Raw genomic sequence first — 12,004 nt, forward strand, 5'->3', positions numbered from 1 at the left:
CTATGTTTTCTCTAAGAGTTTTAGAGTGTCCGGTCTTACATTTAGGTCTCTAATCCATTTTGAGTTTATTTTTGTGTATGGTGTTACGGAGTGTTCTAATTTCATTCTTTTACATGTAGCTGTCCAGTTTTCCCAGCACTACTTATTGAAGAGACTGTCTTTTCTCCATTGTATATCCTTGCCTCCTTTGTCATAGATTAGTTGACCATAGGTGCGTGGGTTTATCTCTGGGCTTTCTATCTTGTTCCATTGATCTATGTTTCTGTTTTTGTGCCAGTACCATATTGTCTTGATTACTGTAGCTTTGTAGTATAGTCTGAAGTCAGGGAGTCTGATTCCTCCAGCTCCCTTTTTTTCCCTCAAGACTGCTTTGGCTATTCGGGGTGTTTTGTGTCTCCATACAAATTTTAAGATTTTTTGTTCTAGTTCTGTAAAACTTGCCATTGGTAATTTGATAGGGAATGCATTGAATCTGTAGATTGCTTTGGGTAGTATAGTCATTTTCAAAATGTTGACTCTTCCAATCCAAGAACATGGTATATCTCTCCATCTGTTTGTATCATCTTTAATTTCTTTCATCAGTGTCTTATAGTTTTCTGCATACAGGTCTTTTGTCTCCCTAGGTAGGTTTATTCCTAGGTATTTTATTCTTTTTTTTGCAACGGTAAATGGGAGTGTTTCCTTAATTTCTCTCTCAGATTTTTCATCATTAGTGTATAGGAATGCAAGAGATTTCTGTGTATTAATTTTGTATCCTGCAACTTTACCAAATTCATTGATGAGCTCTAGTAGTTTTCTGGTGGCATCTTTAGGATTCCCTTTATATAGTATCATGTCATCTGTAAAGAGTGACAATTTTACTTCTTCTTTTCCAATTTGTATTCCTTTTCTTTCTTTTTCTTCTCTGATTGCCATGGCTAGGACTTCCAAAACTATGTGGAATAATAGTGGTGAGAGTGGACATCCTTGTCTTGTTCCTGATCTTAGAGGAAATGCTTTCAGTTTTTCACCATTGACAATGATGTTTGCTGTGGGTTTGTCATATATGGCCTTTATTATGTTGAGGTAAGTTCCCTCTGTGCCCACTTTCTGGAGAGTTTTTATCATAAATGGGTGTTGAATTTTGTCAAAAGCTTTTTCTGCATTTATTGAGATGATCATATGGGTTTTTTTCTTCAATTTGTTAATACAGTGTATCACATTGATTGATTTGCATATATTGAAGAATCCTTGCATCCCTGGGATAAATCCCACTTGATCATGGTGTATGATCCTTTTAATGTGCTGTTGGATTCTGTTTGCTAGTATTTTGTTGAGGATTTTTGCATCTATATTCATCAGTGATATGGGTCTGTAATTTTCTTTTTTGGTAGTATCTTTGTCTGGTTTTGGTTTCAGGGTGATGGTGGCCTCATAGAATGAGTTTCGGAGTGTTCCTTCCTCTGCAATTTTTTGGAAGAGTTTGAGAAGGATGGGTGTTAGCTCTTCTCTAAATGTTTGATAGAATTCATCTGTGAAGCCATCTGGTCCTGGACTTTTGTTTGTTGGAAGAATTTTAATCACAGTTTCAATTTCATTATTTGTGATTGGTCTGTTCATATTTTCTATTTCTTCCTGGGTCAGTCTTGGAAGGTTATACCTTTCTAAGAATTTGTCCATTTCTTCCAGGTTGCCCATTTTATTGGCATAAAGTTGCTTGTAGTAGTCTCTTAGGGTGTTTTGTATTTCTGCTGTGTCTGTTGTAACTTCTCCTTTTTCATTTCTAATTTTACTGATTTGAGTCCTCTCCCTCTTTTTCTTGATGAGTCTGGCTAATGGTTTATCAATTTTGTTTATCTTCTCAAAGAACTAGCTTTCACTTGTATTGATCTTTGTATTGTTTTCTTTGTTTCTATTTCATTTATTTCTTCTCTGACCTTTATGATTTCTTTCCTTCTGCTAACTTTGGGTTTTGTTTGTTCTTCTTTCTCTAGTTCCTTTAGGTGTAAGTTTAGATTGTTTATTTGAGATTTTTCTTGTTTCTTGAGGTAGGCTTGTATAGCTATAAACTTCCCTCTTAGAACTGCTTTTGCTGCATCCCATAGGTTTTGGATCATCGTGTTTTCATTGTCATTTGTCTCTAGGTATTTTTTGATTTCCTCTTTGATTTCTTCAGTGATCTCTTGGTTATTTAGTAATGTATTGTTTAGCCTCCATGTGTTTGTGTTTTTTATGGTTTTTTCACTGTAATTCATTTCTAATCTCATAGCATTGTGTTCAGAAAAGATGCTTGATATGATTTCAATTTTCTTAAATTTACTGAGGCTTGATTTGTGACCCAAGATGTGATCTATCCTGGAGAATGTTCCATGCGCACTTGAGAAGAAAGTGTAATCTGCTGTTTTTGGATGGAATGTCCTATAAATATCAATTAAATCTATCTGGTCTATTGTGTCATTTAAAGCTTCTGTTTCCTTATTTATTTTCATTTTGGATGATCTGTCCATTGGTGTAAGTGAGGTGTTAAAGTCCCCCACTATTATTGTGTTACTGTCCATTTCCTCTTTTATAGCTGTTAGCAGTTGCCTTATGTATTGAGGTGCTCCTATGTTGGGTGCATATATATTTATGTTATATCCTCTTCTTGGATTGATCCCTTGATCATTATGTAGTGTCCTTCCTTGTCTCTTGTAACATTCTTTATTTTAAAGTCTATTTTATCTGATATGAGTATTGCTACTCCAGCCTTTTTTGATTTCCATTTGCATGGAATCTTTTTCCATCTCCTCACTTTCAGTTTGTATGTGTCCCTAGGTCTGAAGTGGGTCTCTTGTAGACAGCATATATATGGGTCTTGTTTTTGTATCTATTCAGCAAGCCTGTGTCTTTTGGTTGGAACATTTAATCCATTCATGCCTCAACAAATTTTTAAGTGTGCAACACATTATTGTTGACTATAGGTATAATGTTGTACATCAGATCTCCGGAACCTACTCATCTTGCTTAACTGAAACTTTATGCCTGTTGATTAACTCTCTATTTCCTCCTCCCCTTAGCCCCTGGCAACCACTGTTCCACTCATTAATTCTATGAATTTGACATAATTGGTATCATGTACTATTTGTCTTTCTGTGACTGACTTATTTCCCTTAACATAATGTCCTCAAGGTTCATCCATGTTGTTGCATATTGCAAAATTTGCTTTTTTAAGGCCAAATAATATTCCATTGTATGTAGAAGCCACATTTTCTTTATCCATTCATTTGTCAACATTTAGTTTATTGCCACATATTGACTATTGTGAATAATGCTACAATGAACATGGGAGTGCTAATATTTCTTCAAGATTCTGATTTTAACTATCTTGGATAAATACCCAGAAGTGGGATTGCTGGGTCATGTGGTAGTTCTATATTTAATTTTTGAGGAATCTCCATACTGTTTTCCATAGAGACTGTGGCCAACTGATCTTCAAGAAGGATGCCAAAAATATATAATGGGGAAAAATGAGACTCTTAAATAAATTGTATTTAGTAAACTAGGTACCTACTGCAAAAGAATGAAATTGAACCCTTATCTTACACCATACACAAAAATCAACTCAAAGTGAATTAAAGACTTAAATGTAAGACCTGAAACGTTAAACTTCTAGAAGAAAACACAGAGGAAAAGCTTCATGACAGTGGCCTTGGAAATGACTACATTGATATGACTCCAAATGTTCTGGCAGCACAAACAAAAATAAACAAGTGAAACTACCTCAAACCAAAAAGCTTTTGCAGAGCAAACAATCAACAGAATGAAAAGGCAACCTACAGAAAAGGAGAAAGTGTTTGCAAACAATATAATAAGTGATTAATATCTAAAATATATAAGGAACTCATATAACTCAATAGCAAAAAAGAAAAAAAAAGAAACACCCACACAAACAAAAAAACAAAAACAACCAAAAAAAAACCTAATAAAATTCCTTAAAATGGGTTAAGGACTTGAATGGACATTTCTCCAAAGAAGACATGCAAATGGCCAACAAATATATGAAAAAATGTTCAACACTGCTAATCATCAGGAGATACAAATCAAAACCACAATGAGATATCACCTCACATCTGTCATGATGGCTATTATCAAAAAAGAAAAAAAAAATGAAGGACAATAAATGTAGACAAGAGTGTGGAGAAATTGGAACCCTTGAACACTGTGGGTACAATATTTTTTTTAAATAACAAAACTTGGGAAAATTTCTATCAATAAGGGAGTACTATAAACTGTGGCATATTCCTGCTATGAAATACTATGCAATAGCTTAAAAGTATGAGTTAGAGCCACATGTAATTGCATGGTTAGATGTCCATGACATGGTTTTTAGGTGAACAAGCAGGTTTCAAGATTTATATGAAGCACACTATATACTTTTATGGATATATACACACACATTCACATACATTTATATATACATAAAAGATCTAGAAAGTTAAACACCATGCTGATAACAAGCTTTAATCTAGTGCACACTCTAGTGCTCAAATAGGTTGGTATGTGAGGATAGAGCAAGGAACCTTAGAAGGCAAATGCTGATAATAGTAGTTCCCTCAGAGATCACAGTGTTTGGCAGGGGAGATTGGAAATGGTGATCAAAGGGAAACTCTAGTCTTATTTGCGATGTTTTGATTTTAACAAAGAAAATATGTTCCCTGTTAATGTCATTCACATTGGTTTCTCTGACAAAAAAAAATTCCTGGGGGCAGTCTATCAGAATCTCGAGGGTGCTTTCCAACCAACCATGCATATCCCACAGGTTCAAGGTATTGGGTGAACCTGTCTTATATTTTGAGAATCACTTGCAGTATTGAGAGATATTATTGATTAGTATATCTTGCAGATAAATAGAGAAGCAAAAGATAAAAAGGTTGAGAGTTGCTACTTCTACCTTTCTTTTTTAGAACACCTGCCCCTTAGTACATACGTACAAATTCATAATCATCAAGCCTTACAATAAGCCTGAAAGGAGAGATTACCACCTGCCTTTACAAAGCAGGAAAGTGAGTCCCTAAGTCACTTCACCCACAGCCTAGGCAGACTTACCTGGTCTGGCTGCTGGTTCCCACTCACCATGCTGAATTACAGTTCTCTCTGTCTTTCAAGCCAGACTGTGAGTCATTTAAGGTTAGGGATCTTGCTTCTCTCTACATCAAAATCAGATTAATTCTAACTTGCCTGGGTCACAAAACTAGAGACAGAGTTAAAACTCTTCCAGTTCCTCTGACTCCACGGCCAGTGTTACTTCACCCACAGCCCAATAGTTTCCAAGGAATGTCAATGACTATGTAGCTCAAAGAGGATACGTCCTGTGTAATGAAAACCCCACTTCCCGCTTCACAGTCAAAATCCCCTGCCCTAGCCAAGCTGGATGAACGCTCCAAACTGACTCCAAAGGAGCCATGACTCAGGACCTCCCAGATCCGATGGGAGATGATTGACTCTCCATCTCAGGACTGCCCACACCAGGTTTAGACAGGCCATGGGTCAAAGCCATCAGAAAAACCAGGAAGTAAATGGAAGGTTAGGCAGATGGGAGTGTGACAGCCACAGCCAGAAATTATCAGGAATTTTTTTAAAAAGAACCTAGAATCAAACTTCTTACAAATTGGGGCTTCCCTCGTGGCTCAGTGGTTGAGAGTCTGCCTGCCAATGCAGGGGACATGGGTTCGAGCCCTGGTCTGGGAAGATCCCACATGCCGCGGAGCAACTAAGCCCATGAGCCACAACTACTGAGCCTGCGCGTCTGGAGCCTGTGCTCCGCAAGAAGAGAGGCCGCGATAGTGAGAGGCCCGTGCACCGCGATGAAGAGTGGTCCCCACTTGCCGCAACTAGAGAAAGCCCTCGCACAGAAATGAAGACCCAACACAGCCATAAATAAATAAATGAATAAACAAAATTAAACATCATTTAAAAACAAAAAAACTTCTTACAAGTTATTTCTGTACTTGGGTGAGCTTCAAAGGCCTCTTTCTGAAACACAGCCAGGGCCACATCATGGTTTAAGAGCGAGTCATCAGCACATCCTGCCTGATACCATCCCATTCTGTGCAGACTTCACACAGATAGGGCTCGCTCCTGGTCAGTCCCGTGTCTCCTGCAGCTCCAGGTTATACACAGCTGAGGCAGTACCAAACTCCTCTTTTCCAGCTGCCTTAAAAAGTCAGACCATTTCCTACTTTATGCTATCACTTATATGTGGAATCTAAAAAAGCCGAACTCGGAGAATCAGAAAGTAGAGTGGTAGTTACCAGGGGCTGGGGGTGGGGTGGAATGGAGAGATATTGATCAAAGGGTACAAACTTCCAGTTATAAGATGAATAAGTTCTGGGGATCTAATGCACAGCATAGTGATTATAGCTAATAATACTATATTTTGTACCGAAGCGTAGATCTTAAATGTTCTTACTACAAAAAGGAAATGGTAATTATGGGACAGGATGAAAGTGTTAGTTAATGCTATGGTGATCATCATTTTGCAATATATAAGTGTATCAAATCAACACGCTGTACACCTTAAACTTACATAATGTTATATGTCAATTATACCCCAATAAAGCTGGAGTGGGGGAAAGTCAGACCACATCCCTAGTAATAAGCTCTACTCTAGTGCTCAAATAGGAGAGTGAGTGAGGATAAAGCTGCGAACCCTGGGAGATGAGTGCTGAAATGACTTTTGAACCACTGAGTAAGAAAGGGTGAGCAGGAAGCTAAGGTCTCTCCCCTAACTCAGACACCCAGACATCTCAGGGTATGAGGATCTCTGTACTAGTGGAGCAATAGCTTTCTGTGCTCCAAAACACAAGCCCTACTACAGTGTCTGTTTTTTACTATAGGACTGATAGATGGTAGATAGATAAATAGAGAGAGAGAGAGAGAGAGAGAGAGAGAGAGAGAGATAATAGACACATGATAGAGAGGTAGATAGATGATATAGATTTAAATATAAAAAGAAACACTTTTATAAGTGTTGCTAGAATAGTTAACTGCATTTATTTGGAAAAATAACCCCATCATTCCCCCTCAGTGATAAGGAAAGTAAGCAAAGCAGGCAACCCTTCGGATTTCTTGCCTTAACAAAACAGAAAGTTTGAGTTCTTTGTTTCTCCCAAGCCCCTTTGAAGTGACTGTAACTTACAGATAGTAGAGCTCTCATTTTTCCCCCAGGTCTGATTATTAGTAAAAACCACCTCTTTCTCTGAAGCAGTGCTAGAGGTATATCCCACTTTAAGAAATGTCTGAACTTGCCAAGCTCATAAATCATGCAATGTTTATCCACATTACAGAATAATTCTTTGAAAAAGCCTTCAGTGCTGGGTACCTTTGAATAACAAGTTTCCACACAATACATTTAAAATAACATTCAGTATAATGTTCCATCTACTCACCAAACTCATAAATCATTGAGGGAGTCTCCACATTACAAAATAATTCTTCACTTCACAAAGGGATCCACAGCTGGGTTCCTTTGACAGCAAATCCTTCCAGTAATTCAGAATATGATTCAGTATACCTAAATCCAGTTTGTACTCAAATTTTCAGGAATACAGTTTCTATACAAAGCAGGGCACATCTGATTTGGCAGATGGTCGTTTTCCCCAGACAATCCATTTTTCCAGGTCCAAAAGCTAGAGACAATCTGAGGTGCCCACCACTTTGTCGAAGAATAAAAAGTCTCAGATTTCCGAGGGATCTTCACACTGAGCCCGTGAAAGGGGCCAAATAGGAAGTGCCTGCCCTTCTGGAAAATCAGCTGTGGCCTGCAGCCAGGGTCCCTCCACCTAAACTCGGACAGATCTTCCTACAGGAAGGGGTAGGGCCCTGGAAAGGCTGGAGTGGGAAGGGAAATTAGATAAAGGGACTTGGGTCAAACTGGAGCTGATTCGAGGTGCAGTGTGTGCACAACTGTGTGTGGTACTTGTGCTTGTGTGTGTGTAGAAGGACTTGGTGGGGAGAAGAAAAGCCACATGCTTTACAGCCATAGATTTTCATTCAGAGGCCATTCAGGGCATTCAAGGCTTGTTTTCCTCTCTGCTGAGTCATTCTTCATTTCAGATTCAACAAATAGAAAGAACAATCTTTGGAGTATTTAATACTCAGCAAACAAATATGCAGAAATGAGCTTGGTTTTGGCAGAAGATGGGCCACACACACCCCCCACACACACCCACACCCACACCCACACACCCACCCACACACACACACCATCGCTGTACCAAATACCCTCATGTTTTATCTTGATTCCCAAGGATTTGTTGATGTCTTTCTCATTCCCAGCTTTCCTCTGGGAGTCCCAGTCTCTTGTTTCTCAAAATGTAGCTGCTCAGTGCTGAGCCAAAGGCCCAGACTGGCCCAATCTGTAAGTGTTTATGCACAAAGGCTGACCCAAGGTGACCTTCACTGCTCAGAGGAGGATGCAACAGCAAGCTCTGCTCCTGCCTTTGTTAGAAAAGCGCTTTGCTTTCCTCACTCTTTTCACCTTTTTTGGAGGCAACTAGAGTTTGCCAAAGCGGTGGAGGGTTGGGGGGGAAGAGCCAGACAGCTATCTCATCCTCTCACTCGCCATCCAGGAAGAGGAGAGGATGCTGAGCGAAATCACTGTCACAGAAGACACAACCCCTGCCGGGGGCAGAATGGACCATGAAACATCCACGGTGTGGCGTCATTTGCCTGTTATCCTTTCTATAGTATAAGCACTAGGGATGTCAAATCTAATGCCATCATGAGATTAGTGGGAGGAGGAAGGAGAGTAAATACAAAGTGAAGGCAGGGCATTTTCCAAACACAAAAGGGTCCGCTAGAAGCTCAGTATCCCTAGGCCTGCTAAGACCTCGGGCAGCTTATTTAACCTCACTGAGCTCTAGCAGCCCCGGGCTCTCCATGGGGATATTTCACTCCCACCCCTGACTTCCACTATCCCACACTTGGGCACCTGTCCCACCCAGCCCCTCTCATTTTCTTTCTGCATCCCACCCTCTACCCCAGGCTCCTCAGACCCCTGACGCGTGTGTTGATGAACAGAGGGCTGCCTGCACCACTACTGAGCACACTGAGGTCGGCAGGAGGGCCTACGGTTGGAGGGTTTTGATGGTTATGAAATAAAGATGTTAGTCCTCAAAAGTATAGACCCACCGCCACGAAAGCTTGAAGGTACCTGAATGCCCATCTTTCTCAATCCTCTGTGGTTAAAAGTGAGGAAGGTAGGGCAGCCCCCAAAGCAGACAGGCCTCCACATGGCCAACATCTGGTCAGAGGCAGGGCCAGGCCTCTGGTCACCCAGGTTAGCACTGGTTCTCTGGTGACACTGCCTCTCCCTGGCCCAACCTCCTGTTTTTCTTTCCTTAAACTCTGAGCTCACACACCTTCTTTAGGCCCTGCCCATCTCAGTAACTGATTTCTTTAAACCGGAGTGAAGTTATTTGGAAAATCTCTGTGATGGTTTTCAAATGTGTCCACAAATTCTCTGACACTCTCCCATGGGGAGATCTAATTTCCTTTCTCTTGAATACAAGCTCGACTGAGTGACTCGCTTCTAACAAAATGAATACAGTGAAAGTGATGGCGGTGAAACTCCAGAGCTAGGTCTCAGAAGGTGATACACATCCACTGGGCTCTCTCTCTCTTTCTCTCTCTTAGACTTGCCCTGGGAACCCACTGCCATGTGGCGAGGGAAGCCAGGCCATGTGGAGAAGCCATGTGCAGGTCTTCTGGCCAATACCGTTGCTGAGGTCCCTGCAGACAGCAGCAGAAACTCTCACACTTGTGAGTGGGGAAGGCTCCCTGGTGACTCTGGTCCCAGCCACCATCTGTGGCAACCACAGGAGAGACCCTGGGCAAGACAGCCGAGCTGAGGCCAGTCACCTCAGAAACATGAGTAATGATAACAATAGCATGATTGTTGTGTGTTAAGCCACTAAGTTGCGAGGTGATTTATTACACGGCAAGAAATAACTGGAAAAACCTCCTTGGGTAAGTAAGGCACAGCCTCCTGCAAACGTAAGTGTTGTGTTTTGAACATTGCCAAGTTTTTACTTATCATCAATCTGTCCATTGCCTGAAAGCCTAGAACGAAGACTTAGGCCACACAGTAAAGGGGTCAGATGGAAACAATGATAAGCAAGAGACACAGCTCTCTCATTAAACCCAGAAGTGAGTTGAAAGACTAACCGTCTACACGTACAAGATGCCTTTCCCTTGAGGGCTTGGCATTGAATCCAGAAGCGGCATCTTACTCACTGGATCCCCCCTTCCTATTGCACCTGGGCCCCTACCCCAGAGGTAGGACTAGCTCTCTAGCTAGTCCTTCTCAGCCAGCATGGCCAAAGCCAGACTTGCTGGCTTTGAATCCTGTCTCCTCCTGCACCAGGTGTGTAGACCTGGCCACACACACACTCCTGAACCTTGGCCTCTCTGTTTCCTCACCTGTAAAATGAGGGCAATAATGGCACGTGCTCCTGTAGAATGTCGTGAGGATGGAATGAGTTATTACACAGGAAGTACTTAGAACAATGCCCGGCTCACAAATGTCCACATATATTTGTATTTCTATTTTATTTTTACTGTGCCTAGGCCTTGTCTCCTCAATAAATTTGCAACTTAGGGGCAAAAAGCATGCCTCCCCCAGCCATCTCCTTATATTTGTATCAGCTGACACCTACCCAGTGGGTGCCGGTTGATTGGCAGGTCATTTCAATGGTAATAAAACAGGCAAGAACAACAATACAAACTCCTCGCCTTTGACAAACACACTAAACCTTGCTGGGTACATCCTGAGTGATGCTGCCTCTGGAGAAAGTGACTTGACCCTTTATGTACAGTCCTTCAGAAGTCATGAAAGACTCATGCACTTAACTATGAGCCAGCACAGCAGAAACCAGCCTGGGGCTGAGGAGAGAAGGGCGGTGGCCACGTCTTGGGGGACAGTGATGTGATCGCACTGCTAGATCGAGTGCTGTTCTGTTCCCGCGTGAGAGAGCACACACGCCCCCACGACCTTCCAATCCAGCCGCCCAAAGCTGCGAGGGCCAAGAACTTGTTCCAGTCATGTAGTTTCCACCAGGGCTGCCCTATTCTTGGGGCCCATGGCCGTGCTGCCCCCTTAAGAACACATGACTCTATCAGGCTGTTTACTAATGTGCACAGGCCCAATGAACATGGGCTTGAAGCACCTCTGGGACACGAATACATTCGATCTCATCCAGCCATAGGAAACCCTCCTGAACCTCAGAAGAGATTCGGTGTGATGCCAATGAACACTGCTTCCAGTTCCCTGCAGGAGGAACTCCAGGGAGACACTTGGATCCACATTCCCAGACACCAGCCAGCAACTGCCCTTTCAGCAAAGAAACCTAGTGTCTTTCCCTTAACATATTCAGAGACTCCTGTATACGAACGTTAACACCAGTGCTCTTGCCATGAAGAGAAGGGAGATCCCTCACCTTCTCTGAAACCATCAGCTGAACGAGGAAGCAAGGATTTCACCTTTTAGGCCTTTGCAACCATATTCTGTAGTGAACATTTTCAGCAATGATACAGGTCAAGCACTTCTAAAACAGCCAGAAACTAATAAACCTCTGGGTTGAAAGACACTTTTCTTTTCTTTTTTTGCTGGGCACAATGTTAATTTTTTTTAACTTTTTATTTTATATTGGTGTATAGTTGATTAACAATGTTGTGTTAGTTTCAGGTGTACAACAAAGTGATTCAGTTATACATATACATGTATCTATTCTTTTTCAAATTCTTTACCCAATTAGGTTGTTACAGAATATTGAGCAGAGTTCCCTGTGCTATACAGTAGGTCCTTGTTGGTTATCCATTTTAAATATAGTAGTGTGTATATGTCAATCCCAAACCCCCTAACTATCCCTCCCCATACCTTCCCCCGCCACCAGTAACCATAAGTTCACAGCAACATGGATGGACCTAGAGATTGTCATACTGAGTGAAGTCAGACAGAGAAACAGAAATATTGTATGATAATGCT

The 12,004-nt window shown here is 41.3% G+C and overlaps 2 protein-coding genes across 4 annotated transcripts in view; one reads left to right on the top strand and one right to left on the bottom strand.

Annotated features, from left to right (window-relative positions):
* The window catches only part of DDR2 (discoidin domain receptor tyrosine kinase 2), a 161,814-nt gene that overhangs the window by 68,990 nt on the left and 80,820 nt on the right, over nucleotides 1-12,004 (bottom strand). The window lies entirely within an intron of this gene.
* Nucleotides 1-12,004, top strand: part of SH2D1B (SH2 domain containing 1B) — a 333,978-nt gene that overhangs the window by 6,927 nt on the left and 315,047 nt on the right. The gene's annotated exons all lie outside the window — the stretch shown is intronic.

This window comes from Balaenoptera borealis, assembly GCF_965194805.1.
Source record: "Balaenoptera borealis genome assembly, chromosome: 1".
NCBI lineage: Eukaryota > Metazoa > Chordata > Mammalia > Artiodactyla > Balaenopteridae > Balaenoptera > Balaenoptera borealis.